The sequence below is a fragment of the Euprymna scolopes genome, chromosome 20, assembly GCF_053919585.1.
Source record: "Euprymna scolopes isolate OS-2025 chromosome 20, ASM5391958v1, whole genome shotgun sequence".
NCBI lineage: Eukaryota > Metazoa > Mollusca > Cephalopoda > Sepiida > Sepiolidae > Euprymna > Euprymna scolopes.
Window position 1 is genome coordinate 49,184,375 of NC_136501.1, and position 27,443 is coordinate 49,211,817.

The window sequence follows — 27,443 nt, forward strand, 5'->3', positions numbered from 1 at the left end:
GTATATATAGAGATATAGATATAAAAGTGGCCTTGTCTGTCTGTGAGGAACGGTCTCTACCAAACTCCTTTGTCTATTTTTGGTCTATAAACTTGAAACTTGATATATAGAGAATTTGGACCTGTGGAACAAATTCAATTTGGTTTTTAGTCAGGAAAAATATGACTGCTAAGGGGGTCAAAATTAAAAAAAAAAAAACTTGGAACTTAGAGTGCATAAGTTGATATGTGAGCCTCTACGCATGCACAAATGTACATTTATAGATTAAACATTGTTTTAACTTTTTATATGCATATAGACGTGGCTCAGAGAGTCATTTTTAATGATCTCTCCCCATCCCCCAGATAAGACATGAAGCCACTTGATGTAAGGGAGCTAAAAAAAAATTACTTCAAGGTAAAAAAAAAAAAAAAAAAGCTAGCCAACGATAAGTGTTAGATGAATAGATTTTGATACAGAAACAATAATTCTTCTCCCTTTGTCAGAAATATTGTTAAGTGAGCATGAGGACTAAAGAACAAAATAAAGGAAACGAGAGTTACAAGACTGCCCGAAAAGTCCAGTTTCTTTATTATTTGAATTCTTCAGACTGTTGTTTTCGTCTTAAGGTTTATTTTCTTTTTAAATCATAAATGAATAACATAACAAAGTATTAAAGTTTAAAAAAAAAGAAAAAAAAAAGTAAAAAGACCCCTATTAAAGATTTAGCAAAAATATCAACTAGTAAAAGTAAAAAAAGAGGAGCCCCCCCCCCAAAAAAAAAAGAAAAGAATCTTAGATTCTGGATAAGTACCAAATATTTTTTAGAACATTATGAGAAGAGAAATTAACAAAAGTGTCAGCCTATCTGACATAGACACTTGTAACAAAGAAAGCTAACAAAAATGGCCGCTAACGCTGTCAATCTGGTGATACATGATGATTTTTATAGCTAAATTCAAACTTTTTGCACAACAACATTAATTCTACAATAATTTCTTTCACGGGTGGGATGAGAGGACATATGAAGTCACATTATAATGTGAGACAAACACAGATAGTCTCCTCTTACAAAACTAGTGCTGATAAATCAGGCTGTCTGAAGATACTGGCTTTCTGACTAAAATGCACTAATCATTAATGTTATCGTTTTTATTTTCCCCCCTTTCTTTCTCTTTACAAAACTCGGTTATGTTCGTAAAAGTAAAAAATCGCCATTTTCCTCCACCAACCAAACCAAACCAAACCAAACCAAACCAAACCAAGCCAACCAACCAAACCAAACCAAACCGAATGGATAAATGTTTGAAGATACCTTAAAGCATGAAAAACTTTTACCAAACTTACTAGTATTATTTGGATAATTCAGACTACCGTTCTCATTTTGAGTTTTATTCGCACAACGTTTCGGCTGATGTAACCTGCAACTTTCTCCGGGTCTATCTTCTTAGATTTGTGAATCTTTTTGTTGAACTCTGGTAATCTGCACGATATTTCAAACAAAACGCTTTATTTATTATAAAAATCCACACGGGTAGCATGTTCTTGTTCCATCAGCTATGATTGGGTAGAAATCTGAAGTAATTCACAATTGTCGTTTTTAGTATTACCCCTGCTGAGGATTGAACTTAAAACCCCAGAAGATTGTCACTTGCAATTGAATTTCACTTCGTACTTTATCCATTGTGGCATGGACCCTTGCAGACCCTTTAAGAAATTGTTTAAAAAAAAAAAAATGTTACCTTTTTGGTTATCAATTAGTAGGTATGAATTTTTAAAGTTTCTTGTCGAATTGAGCATTGAAAATGTAATACATTAATTGAAGTAATAGTGTAGTTTGGGTTTCAGACAGTGTACTAGTAATATCACAAATAGTCTTACTGCAAAGAAACAAAGGGTGTGTTCTTTCTGCCACTCGCACGTGAAAAGGAGAAGAAAAGGAAGACAGCGCAAGAAGCGTACCCGGTTTTATGCAGGAAGATGTGAAGAACGTGATAAGCTCACGTGACGTGACGGGGCGAGATTTGAAGTGGATAAAAGAACCAGGCTTGGAGGGAAAGTTCTTCGTTACATCTTGCATGGGTGGAAACGTTACAATCAGTCGCGACCTTGCAAAACAGATACGAATCGCTATCAGTTAATAATGGATTAGTGTGCTGACAAGTGATGATGTATATTTTTTTTTCATTGCTTTCCAACTTATTGACAACTTCTTTCATGAAGAGCATTCCATAAGTAATGCCTCCTATTTTTATTCTGCCCAAATAGATGAGAGGGGTTGCAAATTGTATTGTTGTGGTGACTGAATGTATGCATTCATAACGTGAAAGTTTTCTCTCTGTTGTAGATATTGACGGTGGGAAGAAAGTAACCCCTGTCATGGACATGAGTCAGAAGCAGAGATGCGTCATTGAATTCCTAGCAGACGTGCATTGAGAATAGTGGTGACTATCTAGAAAAATAAATTTTAGGGCACGAAAGGTCACTAATTTTAATGATACCACTTCTGTCTTCATAGCTCTTTAACTTTTTGAGTTTAAAAAAATAGGAGGGTTTACTTTTGGAACAACCCTTGTATTAAAATCACTTGTAAAAAGCAGTTGTCATCTTTGGAAGCTACTAATTCTTCAAGTTAGCTGCTACTGTTGCTTGCTATGATGTCGTTTAACAAACAGACGCACATAGCGACATAAACATATACCCCTCCCCTCCACGTTTCAAATTGCACATATTTAAAATAGAGAATTTAAGGAGGTAGGGGCTGGCTTGCGTGTAACACTTTCCAAACCAAACAACTTCTCTATTTTAATAAGATGTAGTTTGCTTCAAGCATTGTGTAATATATACAAGGGACGTTCCAATAGTAATGCCTCGTAATTTTTATTCCACCCGAATGGATCAGAGGGGATTGCAAATTGCATTGAATTGATGACTGGACTTATGCATTCATAACCTGAAAGTTTGATCTTTCTGTTACAGATATTAGCGGTGTGAGACTGTACGGTAGCAACACCTGTCATGAACATGCATCACTGAATTCCTCCATGCGAAAAAAAAATGAATCGATCAACATTCACCGGCGCCTGTTGAATGTTTATGAAACTGATGCAATTGATGTCAGCACAGTTAGATGAGTGCGCGACTTTCAGAATGGCAACAGAAATGCAAGTGACAAAGTGCACTCCAGATCTTTACAATCCAGACATCAAGGCTCTCATCGCTAACAAAAGTATATTGGTGGCTATAGGACCTGTGGCGCAGTGGTTAGAGTACTTGGAAAAATCAATTGTAAAAGTGATATTCACCTGAAGGTTAAAGGTTCAATTCTCAGTGTGGGCGACCGGAATATACAATTGCGAATTATTTAGGGCCTCTATCCAATCCTGGCTGACCGAATAAGAGCATGCTACCCTTGCGAAGTAAATGATAGGGTTCCATTGAGAGAAATGTTTCCGAGTTCAACAAGATACATTTGAAGGTCGGAGGTTACATTGGCTGAAGCATAAAAATGATACTCAAGATAACAGTAGTCTGATGAATCTAAATAATACAATAGTAAATTTTACTTGAAAAGTCAAAATGGGTTTGTATTACTATATACATAGATTCGAAAAGGTTGTCAAAAACAAATATATAACAAGTAAATGTTATAAAAGGCAAGATAAGTTACTCTTCTACCTATTTGGAAAAGTTTTTAGTGGTTTTACTCACTTTAAAACATGTAATTGGTTCGAAAATCATACAAAGTTTATCGATATATCTGAAAAAGACAAATGGCAGTGAGCTCTTAATTGAATATGTTAAGTTTGGGAAAATAAGTTCAAACTAAAAAAACAATTATACAAAATATTGTTAACAACACACTGAATATATGTCATCCTATGTCATGGTAACATATATTGAGTGAGTGTCTAACAGTATTTTGTATAATTTTTTAGTTTGAACTCATTTTCCCAAACTTAATGTATTTAAAAGAGCTATTTGTCTTTTTCACATATATCGATAAACACTGTATGGTTTTCAGACCGATTACACATTTTAAAGTGAGTAAAACCACAAAAAAGTTTTTCAGATGGGTAGAAGAGTAACTTATTTTGCCTTTTATAACATTTTTTTTTTTTTTTTTTTTTTTTTTTTAATACAACTTTTTGGTATATATGTGTATAGTAATACAAACCTGTCAAAACTTCTACACAGTGATCTGATGAGACTGGTTCCAGAATATATTTTGTGGAAAAACATATTTAATCAAATGGTAGCCGTTTCAAATTCATAGAAATATATGTGAACCTGTAATGTTGTTTTGTGTCAATATCAGTGTCCCCTACAGCAAATAAAACAAAATTCAAATTATTTTATTTGTTTTTCTCTCTTTTAATCACAAGGCGTAAATCTTCGTTTTGCTTCATTTGAAATCAATGACTCCCTTCTTGACAGCCTCTTTGGACAGACTTTCATCCTACGCCTGAAATGAAAGACTTGTCTCAGATCTGTTGCTAATGTCACTGGAAAAATAATTGGATTATTATAATGTAATGTAATGGTCAACATTCTGTTTCAAGAGACAATGGATACCCCCTGTAAGAGTGCTTGCACATGTAATTATGAAGCAAGAGTTGCACAATCCCCAACCATGCTTCTCCTGAGTTGGCACTGCCTGATTCCAGTGATAAGGAGAAGTCCAGGACGACCACAAACAATGCTAAGATAAGTAGAGAACACATACAGCACCTGGTATTTTCAAAATGGTCACCCATTTTTAGTACTGGCCAGACTAAACGATGCTTAACTTTGGTGACCTAATAGGAATCAGTGTGTAGCATGATTATGCTGTAAATTGGATCATTCTACCGCCTCAGAAAATATCCGTATGAGAGTCAGATTGGGCCCAAGATGGAATCCTGAGGTAGTGCTGCTTAGAGTACTCTTTCTGTCATTGGCAGATTAAAAAATCAACTTCACGATCTAGCAAGAGATGATCTCTTACCTTTTCTGCAGTCCTTTTCACATAGAATAGAAGAGATGTTGCTAGTTTTTTCCCTACATTTCTGTTATTTCCATGGTAGATGCTCAACCGAGCTACAAGCTCTAGTGTCCCCCTCCCCTCTCTGGAAAAACCTTCTTGGCAAAAAACTTGTCCCTCTACCAACACTGCAAAGCACTCATCTTTTTTTTTTTTTTTTTTTTTTTTTTAAACTTCTGTGTATCTAGAATCAAACAGAACTTCCATGAACAAAGTTCTTTCCAAGAATTTTGCTGTTTTCAAGTCAAATGTCAACAAATACTGTCATGTTATCCTGTGAATTAATAAAAGTTCCTAATCCTTTCATAGTGCTGTTCAATCATCTGATTCAAAATTTCACTTACACTTATCCTTGAGTGGCTTTTGGCCTACGTAAGTGGTGGAATAGTATTAAAAGAAAAAAAAATCCTTTGTTTTACTATACAAATTTTGGTTACAAATTTACTTGAATGAAACCTGTTTTCAATGTTTCCATTGCAAACAGCGAAAATCTTCAGTCAGCTGATGCTTTAACATATACTGACTTATCTCCCTTAGTGTTATGCACAAAAATTCGAGCAATAAAATATTGAATTTCAAGTGAAACCAATGATATCTACTTAATTGTCGTGTCACAGTAATGAACATATCCAAAAATTAACAAAAACGATAAGATAGAAAATTAATTATTAATGGAAACAGTTTTCAAAGACAATTAGCGAAATTCAAGTTTTGCTAAATTGGCCGAAGATTTTCAGTTTTCAGAAAATATTTACCTCCCTTTTATTACAATTAGAACTCTTCAGTTTCTTGTTTAAAAAAAAAAAAAAAACTCAATTTTTTCTAATTATCTCCGAAAATTATTTTCATTAATAATTAATTTTATACCTTATCATTTTGCGTAATTTTTTTTTTGATATTTTCATTACTGTGACATGACAATTCAGTAGATACTATTAGTTTCACTTGAAAATCAATATTTCAGTTTTAAAATTTCGCTACCCACGTTAAAAAACGACTCTGGTGTCTAACTCTGTCCTGTGGGAAGGCATTGTAAATAGGTACAATAACAAATAAGAACCGAATTTCTTTATCTAATATATAAAAGGCTATATGCCTGGTTGTCTGTCTCCATATTTTCAAACTCTGTCTCTTCCGAAACTAATAGTCAGAGCGGCGCTAGGGGCCTGAAATGATTGTTTTTTTTTTTTATGGGCCATTCTTTTATGGGTCTTTAGTCGGTTAAAATAATTTTAAGGGGTCAAAAATGTGTCAAAATTGAAAAAAAATCGTTATACATTTTGTACATTCATCTTAGTTTATTTTTAATTTTTAATCAGTTCATATGCTTATCATGTTGATACAGTGGTAACGTCACCAGCTTTGAATGTTAGAGTTTTGCTTTCGGTTTGGATTCTAGCTGATGGCACCCAAATACTTTTTTTTTTTTTTTAACTTTTGGAAATCACGACTTTATAATAATATATATGAAATCTGAACAAATTAAAATATCATATTTAAGCGTATTTTACGCCAAGAAAAAAAAACAAAAAAAACTCCTCGGCTAGTATATACACATAGCTAGTAAAACATACAAAAAGCATTATCTCCCATCCATCAGGTCATCAAGTGGCAAATAGGGGAATGACCTTCAGATATGGAGGATACTTATGAATATCAATAAGCATTCTGAGACCAAATGGCAACCTACTCAGAGGACGTGCATAGTATATGTCCAGGTCAGATGTATCTTTATGAAATGTACCACATATGCTTGTTGTGAAATGTGGGTTTAGTGAATGTTGGCCGCCATAAAAGTTGACTGACTGACTCAGTTGAGTGAGGACCGTGGTTGGTGATCCACTCGCTGTAAAATCATTGGCATTACGAAAGACATCCAGCTTTAAAACTTTGCTTGAAAGAAACTTGTTCCAAATCGTTTTTGTCGTATTATTACATTATATTAGAAACTAGCAGGGAGACCCAACGTTTCTCTGAATTGAATAATGATCAACAAATGTTTCACACTCCATATTTTTATTGCCACCGAAATCGGCCATTTTTTTTCAATCAGATCAATTTATTGCCTGCTCTAGTTGGGGACCTATCATGGTGCAACAGGAGGAAGCTTCACATGCCATCATGCAGTGACTTAGTCCACAATATACTGTAGTCTACATTGCACTGTAGAGAACCTACTGTTTTTATAAAATTACTTTTTATATATAATGGCTTGAATTTTAAGTTTAAAATGCAAAAGTCAAGTATCGGATTTCAACTGTGCTCTAAACAAAAACATTCATTTCGAACATGCCCCTGTTATATCAAAGAACATACTGTTGATTTTATATGTCAGGCCTTTCAGCTTGTGTGGTAATAAAACTTTTCAAATGCACTTGTGATGCTAGGCCATATAACATGTTAATTTTGATCAAATTCTCCTATTCTTTCTTCATCAGATTATTTCGATTATCGATACTTATAGAAGACATTTCGATACAAAAGCTATCTAAGAACACTGCCAGGCACATAAAGTACCTTCATGTGAAATTTCATAAAACTCTGCCTAGCCGTTTTGCAGTCCATAGGGAATGAACCCACAGATACCTAATATATAATAGTTGAAATAGATTATTATTATGTATCCCAAGCCAAAATGTATTTTCCTTATATCTAAAAACCTTTAACATGGACACATAAATATTTGAAAAAGATAAATGGATTTTATTAGCTTACTTAGCCATCGAATTATAACTGTTAAAAATTTTTAATTCGAGTTGGACTCATAAAAATGCTAGGAGCCAGAATCAGATTTTTAATCTCTGAAAAATCAATAGGTAGTTTGAATATTGGAAAACTTTTAAAAAAAAAGACAAAAAAAAAAACACTCGACTAGCTACAACCACTAGATACGATTTTCCCCCACTCTTTATCTGTGCCTAAATCTAAAGGCACATTCCATGAACAAAGCTTCTTTCCTAGAACTGCCTGCCTTTGGAACACTGTTCCGCTGGCCTGCTTCCTGGTTAAATACAAATTGGTAGCCTTCAAATTCAATGTCAACAAGTTCTTGATGAACCGTCCCCATAAATAATCAAATTCTACCCAACTTACACCATTAGTGATGACTAGGGCACTGACAACAGCATATTCTTTTCATTGTTTGTACACTCTAGTATATATCCAACACAGTTAATCAACCGAGAACCACATCACTTTATCTAAAAACATATAAGATATCAACGGATATATACTTAAGAGTCCAAACAATGAAAAGAATATGCTGTTGTCCTCGCCCTAGTGATTACTACACTACCACCTTACATTCATTAACCTTTATCCTCGAGTGGCCTTTAGACTGGTGACCCCCCCCCCCCCCCAAGTAAAAAAAAAAAAAAAAAAAAAGTTGGATGCTTCGGAATGGTAGGAATTAGTCAGACCGTGTATCTTGTGACTCTGTAATCCTGGTAGTTGTTGTGGAGTTGTGAAATATTTAAGTGTCTGAAGGGACCCAATATTCATAGAAACCTCAAGATCTAATTTTTTTTTTTTAATTTTAATATGCCACCGGTGCTGTCAAATGTTCTTCTCAAAGTCATGGCAAATTTTAAATTAAATGAGAATCTCGTTTTTTAAAATTGAATATAAATGCAGCAGTTGTCAGAAATTCTTAATACCAATAATGACATTTACCTAATATCATTGAGGTCTTTCGAGACCATTTCTTTTTTTTTTTTTTTTTTTTTTTTGGTCTAAAATTTTAAGTGTCAACATTCAGAACTGCAGGCATTTTTTTTTTTTTTATCCTTTATCAAATTATGTCTGTTGATTTGCGAGATTTAACTCATTTTCTTTTTCTATTTAAGTTTTTTTTTTTTTTTTAGTTTTTCTCTCTTGCCTTTTCGAGTTTAGACATATTTTTGGTCGCTTTTCCTCGGCATTCGTAGCTTTTGGCAATAACAGCTGGAATCTCCTCATTTTTAAACGTTTCAGGCTAGCCAATATTCTTTTCCCTGGAAGCAGTTTTTCGATGTTGGCCCACTTAAGCCTGCAATGTTCTCTTTTGTTATGGCAATATTGTTTAGAAATACACTTTTGACCTTTTCTTTTTTACATTTTCTATTTTTTTGCAATTATGTTATGTATATATATATATATATATATATATATATATATATATGACTACTTCATTTTAATTGCATAAATATATACACGAAGATATTTTATGTGTAAATTTTCAGTATTTACTTCAACAGTGCTCAATACATAGGTAGAGCTAGGTAGTAAGTTCTGAAAATATATTCGTCAGGCATAAGCATATGTGCATGAAAATAATTAATGTAATAGTTAACTAAAAATGATCATCCCATAAGGGGGGATTCTCGGAGGGGGGGGGGAGTATTATATTATAGAACTTTTTATATACTCCCTAGATTGTAATATCTACAAATTTGCAAAGGGACGTCGTGTGTAGATTTATTTGGTGCTAGTTTTTAAAAAAAAGACTGGTTTCCAGTGTTTGTTTTTTGTTTTGTTTTTGTTTTTTCATATAAATAAAGCGAAACTGAATCAAATCAAATCAGCTCGCTGGCCTTTGTGGCCGACACGTCTTTTGACCTTCATATCAGACAATTGCTATTCATTTGAGAGCTCTCCCTTTTTCGGGGCAGCTTGGTTTCCCGAACATTGTGGGGAAACAAATAACTGAACTGGCCTTCATCCAAACTTCATTTCTGCACCTGCTTATTCACTTAGCAAGTCAACTTTTTGATTGACATCGCTAAATTTGAACGCTTTTCACTTCCTATGCCTTCGTAGTGTAGCGGTAAAATGTCACGTTTTCTTTCACTTTCTTTTCTGCCTTCGTGCCTCTGCGTCACAGGTTCGAGCCTCCCTCCCTTCTGACCCTTTTTTTTTTCTTTTACACCTCCAAATACCCGGTCAACGCCGGGTACCCCCGCTAGTTTTATATATATATATATATATATATATATATGTATATATATATAGATATATACGAGCAAACAGCTAATAAAACATGTTAAAAAACACTTTGAAATGAGTTAAAAACATATTTAATCTGAAAAGGAAACACTAGATAAGTGGATAGTCCTTAATCCACGGAGTTTTGAAGAAATACTTTCCTTCTCATCAGAGGGTAGGAATTAGCAAAATGCAGGATCGGATTTTGCATGCAGAAGTATTTGATGAAAGAACAAGTAAGTCAAAGATCTTACTTGAAAACAAAATAAGTTAAGCAGAGGGAATATGGTGAAGAAAAAGGTGAATGGATAGTCTGGTAGAAGATAAATAATCCAGTGATGATAAAATCCAAATAAATTTATATATATATATATATATATATATATATATATATATATATATATATATATATATGAAAAAAACTTATATCAACATTAAGCCATTTGTTTTGTTTTTTTTTTTCATTTTAACTTTATTCTTGCTCTGTATTGCATTGAGTTTTTTTTTACTCAAGATTTCATACCAAAATGATTCTATCCTTCCCGGATCAAACAAATATAGTGTGTGTGATTTTCTTGTTTCTCTTTTCTTACGTAACACAACTATAGATGCTTCTAATAAGTTAAATCAAAACATGATACATTTTAATCCAATGTAATTTTAGTATATTGATCCACGATCATGAAGCCAGATTCCCTGAATTTCAATTTCTTTTTGCGACCCCTTATACTGAAACCTTACATTTTAGAGAGCAATCATAGCGTAGTATCTGTTCTGATGCTATACTTCTTTTCTGTCCTCATTGTAGGAGAAATTCTTCTAGACTGAGGTAATTTAAAATTTTTGTTTAAAATCTGGTGTTTCTTTTGGAAAGCTGGATTTCCATACGTTATAAATCTAATACTGCCCTCGTGGGGAGGCAAGTAAATCGGAAGCGACTGTTTTTTTTTTTTGTACTGATCCAGAACATGACCCAAGATTGCATCAGCATCTTCCGACCGTTTATTGTAAACAGCTGGAAAAGGTCGATGCGAACACTGCCAGATGATAAATGAAAACAGTTGAAAACAAAACTTTAACACAAGAAGACAAGACTTAACGTTAGTTTAATTATATGAAAGAAAACAGATTTTTTTTTTCAAGAAAAAGTATCAATATTGTAATTTTTTCATCTGAATAAATAAATAGTTTATGAAGAAAACAATTTATTATTTAACAATTTTGAAAGAAAGAAAAAAAAAACTTTTGTTAGATTTCGGATCCATATATATATATATATATATATATATATATATATATATATATATATATATATATATATATATATATAACTACTTCATTTACTCACATAAAATTAATATACGAAAGTATAAATTTATGCATAAACTTTATAAGCATAAGCCTGAAGAATCCTAGAGTGGATGAAACGCGGAATATTCAATGTAGCTTAATCGCCATATATATTTTATAACTTGCTATATATATATATATATATATATATATATATATATATATATATATTTTATAACTTACTATATATATATATATATATATTTTATAACTTACTATATATATATATATATTTTATAACTTACTATATATATATATATATATATATATATATATATATATATATATATATATATATTTTATAACTTACTATATATATATATATATATTTTATAACTTACTATATATATATATATATATATATATGTTTTATAACTTACTATATATATATATGTTTTATAACTTACTATATATATATATATATATATATATGTTTTATAACTTACTATATATATATATGTTTTATAACTTACTATATATATATATATATATATATATATATGTTTTATAACTTACTATATATATATATGTTTTATAACTTACTATATATATATATATATATATATTTTATAACTTACTATATATATATATATATATACTAGCGGGGAGTACCCGGCGATGCCCGGGTGTTTTGAGGTGTGTATGGTTTTGGGTAAACCCAAACTCCCGGGGGGGGGGGTTAAAATAAAAAAAGTTTTGGTAGGTGAGTATGAGGATCGAACCCTTGAGGCAAAGTTAGAAATTAAAGCGTTAAAAAAAAACACTGCGACGCTAACCACAGAATAGACAATAGAACAGTTAACTTGGGTTTGACTGTTTTTCTCCCAACATATGTTGAGGAGGGGGAAACCAGCTCCCCATTTTCCAGACTGATTAGCAACTATACATTGATCAAAGCTGATTGCTTCTGGACGTTTCCCGGCGCGATGCCGAGGAACGTTGTTCGTTGTTAACTTTGAATTAGTTTCGTTTTTTATACGAAAAAGCCCAATCAACACGCGAGAATCCAAAATAGCAATAATTTTGTAAAAGTCGATGTAAATAAATTCATACGCTACGCGCTTTCCTAAATCCTAGATATTATTATATAGGACCTATATAAACAGTTGTAAGCGATCGTAACGAACCTGGGAGCGTGTGCGAAAGAAGCCTTTGCGAGACATACACAAAATGGTCACACACATTTTGCCTTTTATATATATAGAAGAAGATAGAAAACTAGCGAGGGGTACCCGGCGTTGCCCGGGTGCTTGGGGGGGGGGGGTAAAAAAAGTAAGTATGAGGATCGAACTCGAACCCTTGAGGCAAAGTTGTAAATCAAAGTGTGAAAAAAAACGTGCGATGTTAACCATTGCCCCACCGCGAGATGCTAATAGAAACACGTTGGAATTTATTTCATTAGTTGGATTTAGCAGGTGTCCGTTTTAATGAGTTAATGAGGTCAAGTTTGACTGCGGGATAGTATTCATTTACCGCTGAACGCTTTTTTCCCCACCCCCAAGATGTTATAGGAAAAAGACTAACCCACATGCGGCGAGCGACAAATATTGAATATTTATCTTCCCGAAATCGACCAAATTAAATAGACAGGCGAGCTTCGTTGTTAACTGTGAGATATTACGATTTATATGTGATATAAAAAGTTTTAAAAAGTTGTGAAGCGAGCGACCGCTTCTCTGAAAGAAGCCTTTTTTAGACGCACAGAAAAAGCGAACATACATACATACATACATTTTCGCTTTTATATTTATAGACTAGCGGGGGGGGTACCCGGCGATGCCCGGGTGTCTTGAGGTAAATCAAAACTCCCGGGGGGGGGGTTAAATAATAAAATAAATGTTTTTGGTAGGTAAGTATGAGAATCGAACCCGTACCCTTGAGTTGGAAATTAATGTGTGAAAAAAAAAACCTGCTACGTTAACCATTGACCCACGGCGACAACAGACAATGTTAAGCAAGTTATTTAACTATAAAAAGAGGCGTGCGCAATAAAAGTTAACTCTGCTGCTTCCATTTGACCTAATTAAGAAGGTCAAATAAAAGTCACACAGCGTTTGGGTTTGTTTACCCAAATTTAACTGTTTCTTTCCCCAACAAATGTTGGGGAGGGGTGTCTGATCAAAGCTGATTGCTTCTGAACGTTTTTTCCCAGAGCAATGCCGAGAAGACGTCGTTTGAGTTTAGTTTCACATATTTATACTAAAAAGCCCAATCAACACGCGAGAAGCCAAAATAGCAATAATTTTGTAAAAATCGACGTAAATAAATCTATACGCTACGCGCTTTTCTAATTCCTAGATATTATTATATAGGACCTATATACACAGTTTTAAGCGATAGTAACAACCCCGGGAGCGCGTGCGAAAGAAGCCTTTTGAAGACATACACGAAATGTTCACACACATTTTGCCTTTTATATATATATAGATGTATTTTATAACTTACTATATATATATATATATATATATATATATATATATAATGTATTTTATAACTTACTATATATATATATATAATGTATTTTATAACTTACTATATATATAATATATATATATATATATATATAATGTATTTTAAAACTTACTATATATATATTTATTTTAAAACTTACTATATATATATATGTATTTTAAAACTTACTATATATATATATGTATTTTAAAACTTACTATATATATATATATATATATGTATTTTAAAACTTACTATATATATATATATATATATATATATGTATTTTATAACTTACTATATATATATATATATTTTATAACTTACTATATATATATATGTATTTTATAACTTACTATATATATATATGTATTTTATAACTTACTATATATATATATGTATTTTATAACTTACTATATATATATATGTATTTTATAACTTACTATATATATATATGTATTTTATAACTTACTATATATATATATGTATTTTATAACTTACTATATATATATATGTATTTTATAACTTACTATATATATATATATATGTATTTTATAACTTACTATATATATATATATATATATATATATACACACACACACACATATATACGGCATAATCACGTTGACACACCGGTTCTCGTCAGATCACCGAAGTTAAGCAACGTTGAGCCTGGCTAATACCAGATGGGTGACCATTTGGGAATTCTAGGCGCTGTATGTGCTCTCCGCTTATCTCGGCATTGTTTCCAGTCGTCTTGTACCTCAACTTGCCACTGGTATGCAACAATGTTGACTCAGGAGAGGCATAGTTGGAGATTGCGCAACTCTTGCCACACAAATTTCACGCGCAGGCACCCTTACAGTGAAGGAAGCCTTTTATTTATTTATATATATATATATATATATATATATATATATATATATATATATATTATAACTTACTATATATATATATTATAACTTACTATATATATATATTATAACTTACTATATATATATATAACTTACTATATATATATATATATATATATATATAACTTACTATATATATATATATATATCTTATAACTTACTATATATATCTTATAACTTACTATATATATCTTATAACTTACTATATATATATATATATATTTTATAACTTACTATATATATATATATATATTTTATAACTTACTATATATATATATTTTATAACTTACTATATATATATATATATTTTATAACTTACTATATATATATATATATTTTATAACTTACTATATATATATATTTTTTATAACTTACTATATATATATATATATATATATATTATAACTTACTATATATGTATATATTTTATAACTTACTATATATATATATATATTTTATAACTTACTATGTATATACATATATAACTTACTTATATTACTTATATATATATAACTTATATATATTTTATAACTTACTATATATATATATATATATATATATATATGTATATATATTTTATAACTTACTATATATATATATATATATATATATTATAACTTTATATATATATATTATAACTTACTCCACTTACTATATATATATATATTTTATAACTTTATATATATATATATTTTATAACTTACTCAACTTACTATATATATATATATATATTATAACTTACTATATATATATATATATATATATATATATATATATATATATATATATATAATGTTTAGGCAGTATTTTTTCTCTTATGCATGTTTCGTTAAACGGCAGGGATAATTCCAGTTTGTTTTTCTTGCAATTCATTTTTTCCTTTTTTCGGATTAATGTTAGAACGTTCTGTTTGAGTGTAAAAAGAAGTTTGCCATAGTTGCTGGGTTTCGATTTTTATGAGTTTGAATTTATTGAAAACTCGAAGCACTCGAGCGTGCCTTGCCCCTCATGTTGAGCCTGATTGATGGTCGGCTTGTTCATGCGATTGAATACGGCTTCAATAGTAATTGTCTGTATTTTTTTTTTTTTTTTTTTTTTAGATTGTCGGACTGACTTCCTCATCTTGGTTGTTATATTCACAACGTTTCGGCCGTTTTGCCCTCCGGCCTTCATCAGGTGTTTTGTATCGAACTGGGGAACCGTTTGTTAGGAGTCACTAACCCAACCCTTTATTACGGGGGTACTGTGTTCGGACTCCAGTTAGGCTTTGGGACATAGTTGCTGATTCTCTGTTTTGAATGTTACTTTTCACTGCCTTCGTTCAGGATTGAACTCGGCACCTTTGGGTAACTGTAAACTTTGATACAATGTCTAGGACCACTCGGCCGCAATGCTTGGGAGGTGTAGGTTACAATGTGAAACGGCTACAATGGCGGTGTTTTTTTAATTAATATGGTCCTAAATTCGTTTTTGGGGGATGCCATGTGCCATAAGATGTTGGTAAATGGTGTATATATATATATAAAAACACCGATTTTATTTTCACAATAAAATGGAAGGGGGGGGGATAAAAAGATTCTAATAAGTTATTTTCTGTAAAGTACGCTACAAACTTTTCAGTACACCGGGTGCAAATAGTAACCGATTCACTGACGTCAGAGCTGGTAGACATCTTGAGTGAAATGATTTAATGTTACCTATATTTTCCAAGAAAAAAAAAATTCCAATATTGAGTTTGTAGAACTATTCTATTGTTGCTTTTACACATTCTTTCTCTATAAGTTATATAATCTGAATTAACTTAAAAAAAAAAAACGGCTATCAGTGTTTGAGGTTTCTTGTGATTAATAAAAGGGAAGAAGTTTAGTCTTGGTAGCATTAAATGTTACCATCCATTTATGTCGCCATTCCACTACAGATTGGAGGTCCTCCTCTAAGGTTTCAGCCAATTCTTTAGATTTGTATTCGTTCGTTTTTCCCTTTGTGCCTGTTTCAGAGTATGATGTCATCAGCAAATGTAAATATACCCATTTCTGAGACAATTTTATCAGGGAGGTCATTTATGAATATAAAGAATAATAAAGGTGAAAGGATCGACTCCTGGGACGCACCTGAATTTACATAATGTTTTGATGTACGACTATCGAGGGAAATCTGAATTTTTCTTTTATTTAAGAAAGATTTGAAGTGGCACAAAAGTGCTTTGTTTATGGAATTTTATTCGTTTTGGAATAGGTATTGATTTAGTGTGTGTATTTATTTAGTGTATGTATTTATTTATTCACTAATTGGAAGAGAAGTTGTCCAATTTGGTATTCAAATATGTATGAAAATAACTAAGTTCTTTAAGATAGTTCAATAGTGCAATACCAGAGCTACAAATATTTTTTATAGTGTACTGCTTCACCAGGAACACACATTTTATGCTCATTTCAATGCACACCCACACAAACATATATATATATATATATATATATATATATATATATATATATATATATATACACACAAAAGTCACTTTGTTTATGTGTGTGAGAGTTCCTTCCTCATAGGTTCCAAAACGGCTGAGCCTATGTTGCAAATTTCACACAAAGCTAATTTATATGTCTGGCAGTATTCTTAGATATGTTTTGCACAGAATGTTTTTTTTTCTTTTTTTTTACATTTTAACCCCAAACAAGGCACATTGTCACTTTGTTGTAGGGGGCTACTATCAGAGACATAAGCCACTGGGGTACTATGTAGGGAGTTGGACAGTAAGATGTCGGTTCACGTTACACTTGAACTTCTGCATGTCAGTACAGTTGGGGAAGAAGGGAGCCGGAATGGAATTCCAAGTCTAGCGGTTCTGGGGAAGAAACTACTGGAGTAGAAAGCTCTTCTACATCTAGGGATCTCCACTGTGTAAGGGTGGGATTTAGCTTCTTGTTGGGTTTGTCGAAGGTATTTATGCCGTGGGGGCACAAGTGCTTGCAGTTCATCAGAGTATTCACCATTAAAATACTTGTAGAACAGTCAGAGGGATGCAACATTTCGTCGGTGGGACAGAGACTGAAGCTTAGATAACAGTTCAGGACCTATCAGGTTGGAGACTCTCTTCTGGACCTTGTCTAGGAGCGAGAGACAAGTAGCAGATGCACCAGCCCAAATATGACAACAATACTCCATACATGGGCGAATGGTGGCCTTGTAGAGGTACAGGGTACTTTCGGGCAAAATTCACTTGATAAGTATCAAAAATCGAAAAGCTCCGATCTTAAAAAAATATCTTTTCTCTCTTATAGATGAAAAAAAAAGAATTTTTACAGAGAAATATTTTACGTTACACCGGCCAAGAGAGATAATAAAATTTCAGCAAATCATTTTTTTCTTAAAAAAAACAAAAAACAAAAAAAAACCCACAGATTTATTATAATCTGGAGAGATAGCTCAATGGTAGAGATAGCTTAGTGGTAGAGCATTCGACTACAAAACAAATGATCTCCTCTTCAAGCTCGGATGTACCTTACCATTTTATTTATTTTAATTTTTTTTCTTATTCAATTTACAATAAAAGAGATACCATTTAAAATCGGTGTAAATCATTTTTTTTTGTTTGCATATTTTAAAACTAAACATTAATCAGAAGTCGCCAAGCCCAAATATCAGCTGACGTAATATTGTAAACAAACACAGACAGAATTTGATGAACGACATTATCATTATTTTTTATTTGTTTATTTATTTTTCAAATTAGTCAATCAGGCAAATAATTTCTCGTAATATATATAATAATCAATAGATGACTGATTCTATAATACATACGCAATCTGCATGAATTAAAATATCATGTTTAAGCGTATTTTACGACCGGGCAACGCTGGGCGGCCAGCTAGTATATATATATATATATATATATATATATATATATATATATATATATAATCCCATGTTGCAATATAAGAAGTTAGTTGCGTGTTCTAGTGAACAATGTGGACACATTATTTTTTGTAAATTTTACAATTTTTACTAAGAAAAATAAAACTCCTTTTCTAACTTCGAATTTATTTATCCTTCATATCTGAAATCCCTCTTTTCTTTCTGTCACTATGTATGAATAAAGTTTCTTTCCTAAAACATCCGATCTGTGGGAAAAAAGTACCACAAATCTACTTTCAAACCGACTACAGCATGATCATCTTCAAGACTAATGTAAACAAATACTTGTCAAACATACTCTCAGAAAATCATTGCTCCGAATCTCCCCTCCCCCCGTTGCATTTTAAATATCATGTTTAAGCGTATTTTACGAGCGGGTAACGCTGGGCGGCCAGCTGGTGTGTATATAATATATATATATATATATATCGTTTCGTACAATTTATTGATTTGTTTGTTCTTCCTTATGAAACCGATTTTTAATTTTAATTTTTAATTATCAATCATCTTATTCAATATATATATATATATATATATATATATATATATATATATATATATATATATATATATATATATATATATATATATATATATAGAGAGAGAGAGAGAGAAAGAAATAAAAAGGAGCAAACCAAGCTATGTGTTCGTGATCGTTTCGTTTTTATTTCAAGACTTTCTTTGATGAACGCATAACTTGGTTTGTTCCTTTTTATTTCTTTATTTTGTCGGAATACTATTTCCATTATTCGCATCATTATATATATATATATATATATATATATATATATATATATATATATATATATATAATTTCCAATCCTCTCATGACAGTGATCATCATCCAACGAACGATTCTTTTAACTCTTACCCTTGAGTGAAATCTGGACTTTAGTAATTGGTGACCCATCAATACAAAAAAAAAAAACTGAACTTTTAAAAATCGGTTTAATATATTTTTCAGTACTTATGCAAAACAGTGGCCATAACACACACACACACACACACACACACACACACACACACACACACACACACACACACATATATATATATATATATATATTATAGGATTTTCAAGTTAAATTCGATTTTTACAGTATCATTTGTTTATTAGATTGTTAGGTGAAAGTACAGAATATTTATTTTTTTAAGCACCCTCTCCTCCCCATGTTAAGAATGGCTTTCACAGTCCATATCCTGCATAAGTACCATTTTTCTTTGAGTAGTAATAAAAGGGATGTTTCGTTTATCATGTCGTAAAGAACTTTTTTTCTTTTTTTTTTTTCGACCTATTAAAATGGCAAGTTGTTCTCGTTTGGTGGTTTGGTTCGATGCTGTTTTTTTTTTTTTTTTTTTTTTTTTTTTGTTTTTTTTTTTTTTTAACTTCGAAAAAAAAAATATGTCCAGCAAATGATTTACAGTTACACACGCACGTACACACAATGATACCAGCCAATCAAACGGCAGCATTTTCATATATGTACGTGCATATGTTGCCTTGTGTTTTCCGGAATTCGAGCCCTTGTTGTGGAATAATGTTCAAGCATGAGTTTCATACTCTTTTATCGATTATTGAGTAACGCTTCCCCCCTCCACTTTCCATTTCTTTCCTCCTCATCTCTCGTCTCACCTGTGAGAGATATTTATTTGTTGACACTGTCGGTCGGTCGACATTAATAAACATCAACACCCACCCACACCTACTTAGGTATCGACAAGTGCTTGACAAATTTATTGACAAGTATTTAATTGGATTGAATATTATTTGTCCTATGTTGTAACACGTGCATTATATATATATATATATACATATATATATATGCAACTTTGTGTGTGAGAGTTCGTTCCTTATAGACTCTGAAACGGCTGAACAGACTTTCTTTAAAATTTACAGAACTTATGTCTGGAAGTGATCTTAGTTAAGTTTTGTCTCAGAATACCCCCCCCCGCGATAATTACCGATAACGATCACAGTATATTATAAACCCATTTTTTTTTTTTTTTTAATCTTAATAAAAGTTATAGTTTAAAGTACTAAAAAAACAAAAAACAAAAACGCATGAATATATATTTGCTTTTTTTTTTTTTTTAATGAAAATAAAACATCCTAAATGTTAACAATTAAAAGTAAATGTATACAGTGGCGCCAAAAAGAAAGTCCGCACTTGTCATTTTTTCAAAAACCGCAAATATAAGTTAAATTGAATGTAACTGTTTAAAAAACCTACACCTCATTTGATTCACCTTTTATTCCTCTATAATTTTCCCTGTTCATATTTGACTTTTAATTGAAGTATCCTAATGTTCACGTCTATAAAATTGCAAAACACTCTTCCCTCTCCATGTTAAGAATAGCTTTCTAACTAATAACGTTATTATTTCAGCACAGTAACAAAGGTGCATAAGTACCATTCAGTACTAGCAGGGAGACTTAACGTTGCCCGGGATTGAATGATGATCAACAAATGTTTCCTACTCCCATATTTTTCTTATCAAAATCGGGGAAATCGCTCATTTTTTCAATTAAATCGATTGCCTGCTCTAGTTTGGGACCCATCGCGGTGCACCTGGAGGAAGCTTCGCATACCTCCCTGGAGTGACTTAGTCCAAAATATATTACACCATAGAGAACCTATTGTTGTTTATAAAATTGTTTTAAAGAATTGGCTTGAATTAAAGTTTAAAATGCAAAAGTCAAGTATCATGGTTGTGCTCTAAACAGAAACATTAATTTTGAACGTGCCCCTGTCATTTCAAAGAACCTACTGTTGATTTTATATGTCGGGCCTTTCGGCTTGTGTAGTAATAAAACTTTTCAAATGCATTTGTGATGTTAGACTGTGTAAGGTGTTAACTTTGATTAAAATTGCCTGTTCTGTCTTTAATCAGATTACAAGACATTCCGACACAAAAACCTATCTAAGAACACTGTTAAGCACATAAAGTACCTTCGTGTGAAATTTAATAAAAATCGGCTGAGCCGTTTTCAAGTTCATAAGGAATGAACTCCTACAGACACGAGTTTCTTTAGTAAAGATTTTTACATATATTTCATTAAATAGACTGTTTTTTTTTTTGTTTTTTTTTTTGTCTTAATTCTATTTTCGATCCTTTCCAACTTCTGAATTACAGTCTTCACTTCTGGCGGGAACTGGCTGATGTAATCACCATATTTATCATAAGTCCGAGTACTTTCCAATCCTTCAGGATTCATCGTCAGGGATAAATTAATCTAACTGGTTTTTAACAATTTATAAAGTTTTAAACAACTTATTTATTTATATTGCAAAAAATATTTCATATTAATGGTAACAGTTTTAGCGTAAATTTTAAATCTAATATTTTAATATATTTCTTGCACCTAATTTTTTTTCTTCTTCGGTTTGTTTAAGCTATGGATGGGGCATCATACCGGATGCATAACATTCAGTTGCTATCTTATATATTCCTGGCCGTCCCTTTAATGCAATTGTTTGAATCTCTCTTACACTTGGTTCACCGGGTATATTGGTCAGGTAGTTTCTGAAATTCTTCACGAGTCCAGTGGCTCCTATAATTACTGGAATGACGGAGATCTTCCTAAGATTCCAGTTTCTTTTCATGTCGTAAATATAAAACCTTGGTATTTCGTTATCTTTTCCTTCTCATCTGTTTTAATCCAGCATCATTGGAGACACTGACTTCTACTAAGGTTGCTTCTTTCTCTTTCTTGTCACATGTCACTATGTCAGGTTTTATGGCTCCGTTTTCTAGATACATAGCATTTAGGAATTGAATAGTTATAATGGATGGTGAATGACTTATTTCCAACTGTTATTTCTGGTAAACATGTTCCCAAGACTTGCTGCTGCATTCGAGATTCAACTTTTTACAGATCACCCAGTAGAGATATTTACACACGCGCCCTCCGGGACCCTGGTGACAAGATCAAAATGTAGTATCTGTTCCGACAGATACTGCAAGCAAAGACCAGATGTGGGGGCAACCCCACATACCTGACCTTTAACCAGCTCCCATTTCCCACCTCTCAGGAGCTGGTCCCCTTTTTCCCATTCCCCTCCCTTCACTCCTCACATTAAAAATTGGCCTTGTGCCTAATTTGCTCGGTGGGGGAGCAAATAAATACCCACTCCATTGTGTCGCATTATATAGTACTCGTCTTCCAGCAGAATCTTACAATTGAATGTCGTATGGTTCACATTCTCTACTTGTGTGTGGCAGAACCTGCACTTGTTGTCATTGCCGAAACCACACCATGTTATCCGTGTATGTGTCTTTTAAAATATTTTAAGGCACTTTTGACGATTACGCATATTAACTTACTGGAGCCATTGCTTGTTGTCTACGTCACGATGATAGTCAATTTGTGGACCCTCGCCCAATTATGTTCCACGATTTTTTGCTCGTTTCATTCCAATAGTGTCGTTTAAATATAACAAATAAGAATATTTGTAAACTAATGTTTTTTTTTCAAATATGTTTATTTTAATGATTTTTTTTTTATCCTCGTTTATGTGTAAATATGTCCATAAATAAACATATCTATCTGAAAACAATATGTAAAGTCCCATGTCTACGTTGATAAGCCAGACAAAATAGGCAACAACATTCGACGCATTATTGCCAAAATGCAGCCTAATTTAATGCATAGACTTTGAAAATCGGACCTCTGGATACGTCATATATATGCAAACTGTGCACCCGAAATCGTATTTAAATTAAAAATGCCAAAAATTAATCTATTTTATATATATATAAACGGCAAATGCGCGCACACATTTTTTATATGTCTCGAAAAGGGTTTTTTCGCTGACGATCCGGGGGGGGGGGGTTTACTATCGCTTAGAACTGTTTATATAGCCCCTAGATCATAATATGTACGATTTGCTAACGCGCGTTGCGTCTAGATTTATTTACGTCGATTTTTACAAAATTATTGCTATTTCAGCTTGTCTTGTGTTCGTTAAGCTTTTTGGGTTTGTATTACTGTACACATAGATTCAAAAAAGTTGTCAAAAAACAAATATATAACAAATAAATGTTATCAAAGGCAAGATAAGTTACTTTTCCACCAAACTGGATATAATTTTCGTGTTTTTATTCAATTTAACATGTTTATTCAGCTCGAAAAGCATACAGTGTTTAGCGATGTATTGGAAAATTCAAGATGGTGGCCGATTCTCTCTTTAACACGGTAAGTTTGGAAAAAGGTGTAATAAATAATAAACTAGACAAAATACTGTTAGAAATTCGCTCAATATATGTTACCGTGACATAACTTGACATATATTCGGTGGTTTTTAATAGTATTTTGTGTAGTTTATTATTTATAACACTTTTTCCCGAACTTACCGTGTTAAAGAGAGAATCGGCCGCCATCTTGAATTTTCCAATACATCGCTAAACACTGTATGCTTTTCGAGCTGAATAAACATGTTAAATTGAATAAAAACACGAAAATTATATCCAGTTTGGTAGAAAAGTAACTTATCTTGCCTTTGATAACATTTATTTGTTATATATTTGTTTTTTTGACAACTTTTTCGAATCTATGTGTACAGTAATACAAACCCAGCTTTTTTGTATAAAACCGAAACTAATTCAAAGCTAAGGTGCTGTTCCCGGCGATCGTACCGGGGAACGTCCAGAAGCAATCAGCTTTGATCAATGTGGGGCCAAACTCCTTATATCAGACAATTGCTATTCAATCTGGACAATGGGGAGCTGGTTTCCCCCTCCTCAACATCTTGGGGAAACAACCAGCCAAAGTTGGGTAAACAAACCCAAAAGCTGCCCTGCAACAAAAGTTAACTCCACTACTTCTATTTGACCTCATTAATGAGGTCAAATAGAAGTAGCAGAGTTAACTTTTATTGTGGGCATGTGTCAATTCTGTTTTTAATAGTTTTAAATAAATTCAAACGTGTTTCAGCTACTCTGTATTGCTGGCCGAGCGGGTAACGTTTCAGGTTTTTTGCACACTTTACCTAAAGGTTGTGAGTTCGAATCGTGGTGTGAGATGTCTTCGTTTTTCGATTTTTAAAGGTTTAATATTAAAACAGGGTTATTCAAGCTATTTTTCACGTTCTATGTTTTTTTGTTTTTATTTTTCATATTTTTTGTTTGTTTGTTTTCATCATATTCGCGTTTTCTTTTTTGTTTTTGTTTTCCGATTTTAAGAAATTTTAACATCGTTCGTTTGCCTTACGTTTTTTTTTTTTTTTTAAGTTTGAACATTTTTTATAATATTTAAACAGGGTGATTACTTAGCTTATTCTTTTGTTTTGATTTACCCCCCACCCCCGCCCGCACACACGCACACCTCTAAACAACTGGGCAACGCCGGGAACCCAGGATAGTTTGAAATAAATCACATATTTGTATAATAAAAATTGATTTATTTTAATTTAAAGTTCGCCGCCTCTAAAAAAACACCCTTTATTAGGTTCATCTTTCTCAACGTCTTCACTGTAGGATTGGACTAGTGAGACTTGACCTTCAAAGAAGACTATAGTTGAAACATGTATGCGCATGTCTAGTCAAAATGTATGTATGAATACAAATTTATAAGATTGAGTGGCGATCACGCATATTAACTTATTCGATCCATTGCTTGTTGTCTACGTCATGACACGTCACAGGAACTAGGCCATGTTCCTGTTTACTTGCCTCCTCACGAGGAGAGAGTTAGACACCACTGTCGTTTTTAATGTAGAGAAAAGGAATAAAAATTGTTTCGGTCGTGAAGGATTTCTCCTCGACTGACACAGAACAAAAGATGGTATTTATTTGCTCCCCCACTGAGCAAATTAGGCACAAGGCCGTTTTTAATGTGGGGTAAAAACCAGCTCCCCTAAAAGTAGGCAAAAAGGGGGCACTCTGGTTACCAAAAATAATAATTGTCCCAGTATAGAGGGTTTCCCCTCCATTGACTGGTACAAATTATCTTAAGTGCAGCATCTGAAGAACAGATACTACACTTTGATCTTGGCCCGAAGGCCGACGGTCAATATGTAAACTCCGCCCAATTATGTTCCACGACTGTTTGTTTGTTTCATTCCAATAGTGTCTTTAAATGTAAGTAAACTGCTTTTGTTTTTTTTATGTTTATTTTTATGAATTTTCAGATAATTTTATTTTTCAAAAATGTTTATATATATATATATATATATATATATAAATAAATATTTTTAAAAAATAAAATTCTGAAAATTCATATATATTATATATATAATTTTAATGATTTTTTTACAAACATATATACTCACTGAAATAATGAATAAATATTTGAAAGGAAACTTTTTTTTTTTTTTTAAGGAACTCACCACTTATCAATGCATGAAGGCCACTCGAGGATACGGGTCAATGGATGTAAGGTGGTAGTGTAGTAATAATTAATGGCGTAAATTGGGTAGAATTTGATTATTTATGGGGGACAGCTCAACAAGAACTTGTTTACATTGGACTTGAAAGTTACCATATTGTCAACCTGGAAGCATGCCAGCAAAATAGTATCCCACAGGCTGGCAATTCTAGAGGAAAAGCTTTGTTCATGGAATCTGCGGTTTCATTTAGATTTAGGCACAGGCAGAGAGGGGAAAATCGTATATAGTGGTTGTAACTAGTCAAGTGTTTTTTTCTTTTTCTTTTTTTTTTGTCGTAAAAGTTTGGCAAGTGGTATCATGAATTGGAGCTCAGTCGAACACTTGCCATGAAAATAATGACGTACGTAAACATTTATTTGAAAAAGGAAATTTACGAATATTCTTATTTGTAATATTTGAAAGCAATATATTTTATCAAAATATTGTGCGGAAATTAAACAAGGAATCATTGGGCGTAAATGGGCGGGGTCGGCAAATTGACTAACACCATTTACTTCCTATGACGTGTCATGACGCCGACAGCAAGCAATGACTCTAGTATATGAATATGCGTGATTGCCGCGCTTTTATTTACAATGTTTTATCGGTACCTCCTCACTCTTGTGTAAATTCGCCAGTTTCTCAGTTTCCAAAAATGACGCCGGAGATTATTCGAACTGAAGCCATGAAGTTTGTATTTAACTCCTTATTGCGTGAGGATGTGGCATAATGGTCGAAAAGTAGGAGTGAAGAACCAGCGCCCAAGCGCAGAAGCACTCTGGCTTGCAAAGTACTTGAACAGCCCTGTCGGCATTCCACAGTAAGGGCGCCTCTTAAAGAGAGAAGGGAAAGCATGGGAGGGTGAACCTCAACAAAGGACTAGCAACAGTCAACGGAGAAAAAGACATTCGAAAAATGGTCTCTGTTGGCGTTAGCGCCAAGGGAAAGCAATTTTTTTTTTCTTTTTAGTAGTATTTGGAGCTTGTCCAGAATTTCCTTTAAATTATTTTTTTTAAAACTGTGCTTATTTAGAATTACGTATTAAAATAAACAAAAAATGCAGACAAATCGTAACAGAACGATGTCATATGCCAAAAGTCACGTAAATAATTCGCATTTTTTTTTTACTAGGAAAATAAAATTTTATGACTAAGTGAAATGTTGGATTTTAGTCGGCCATGTTGAATAAATGAGTGAGGCCACTCAATTTGAACCGTCGATATCAAAATCATCCTTATAAAGAATACGTTTATTATTAAAATCGCTAAAAACCGTTTTTTTTTTGTTTGTTTTTTGTTTTTTTTAATTTTCTTGGTAAAAAAAAAAGTATTTGATCAATTTACGTGATTTTTTTTAATGCCATCTTCGTTCCGTGAATCAAATGTTTTGGTGCTTCTATATTATACAAACGAAAAAGAAAAATGAATTTCAAGTAAAACAAATGGTACCTACGGTAATGTCAGATCTTAAATAGTAACA

The 27,443-nt window shown here is 32.3% G+C and overlaps 1 protein-coding gene and 1 pseudogene across 1 annotated transcript in view; both read left to right on the plus strand.

The window, feature by feature from the left end:
• The window catches only part of LOC145241424 (uncharacterized), a 151,177-nt gene that overhangs the window by 48,159 nt on the left and 75,575 nt on the right, over positions 1 to 27,443 (plus strand). The window lies entirely within an intron of this gene.
• Positions 14,372 to 14,488, plus strand: LOC145241737 (5S ribosomal RNA; annotated as a pseudogene).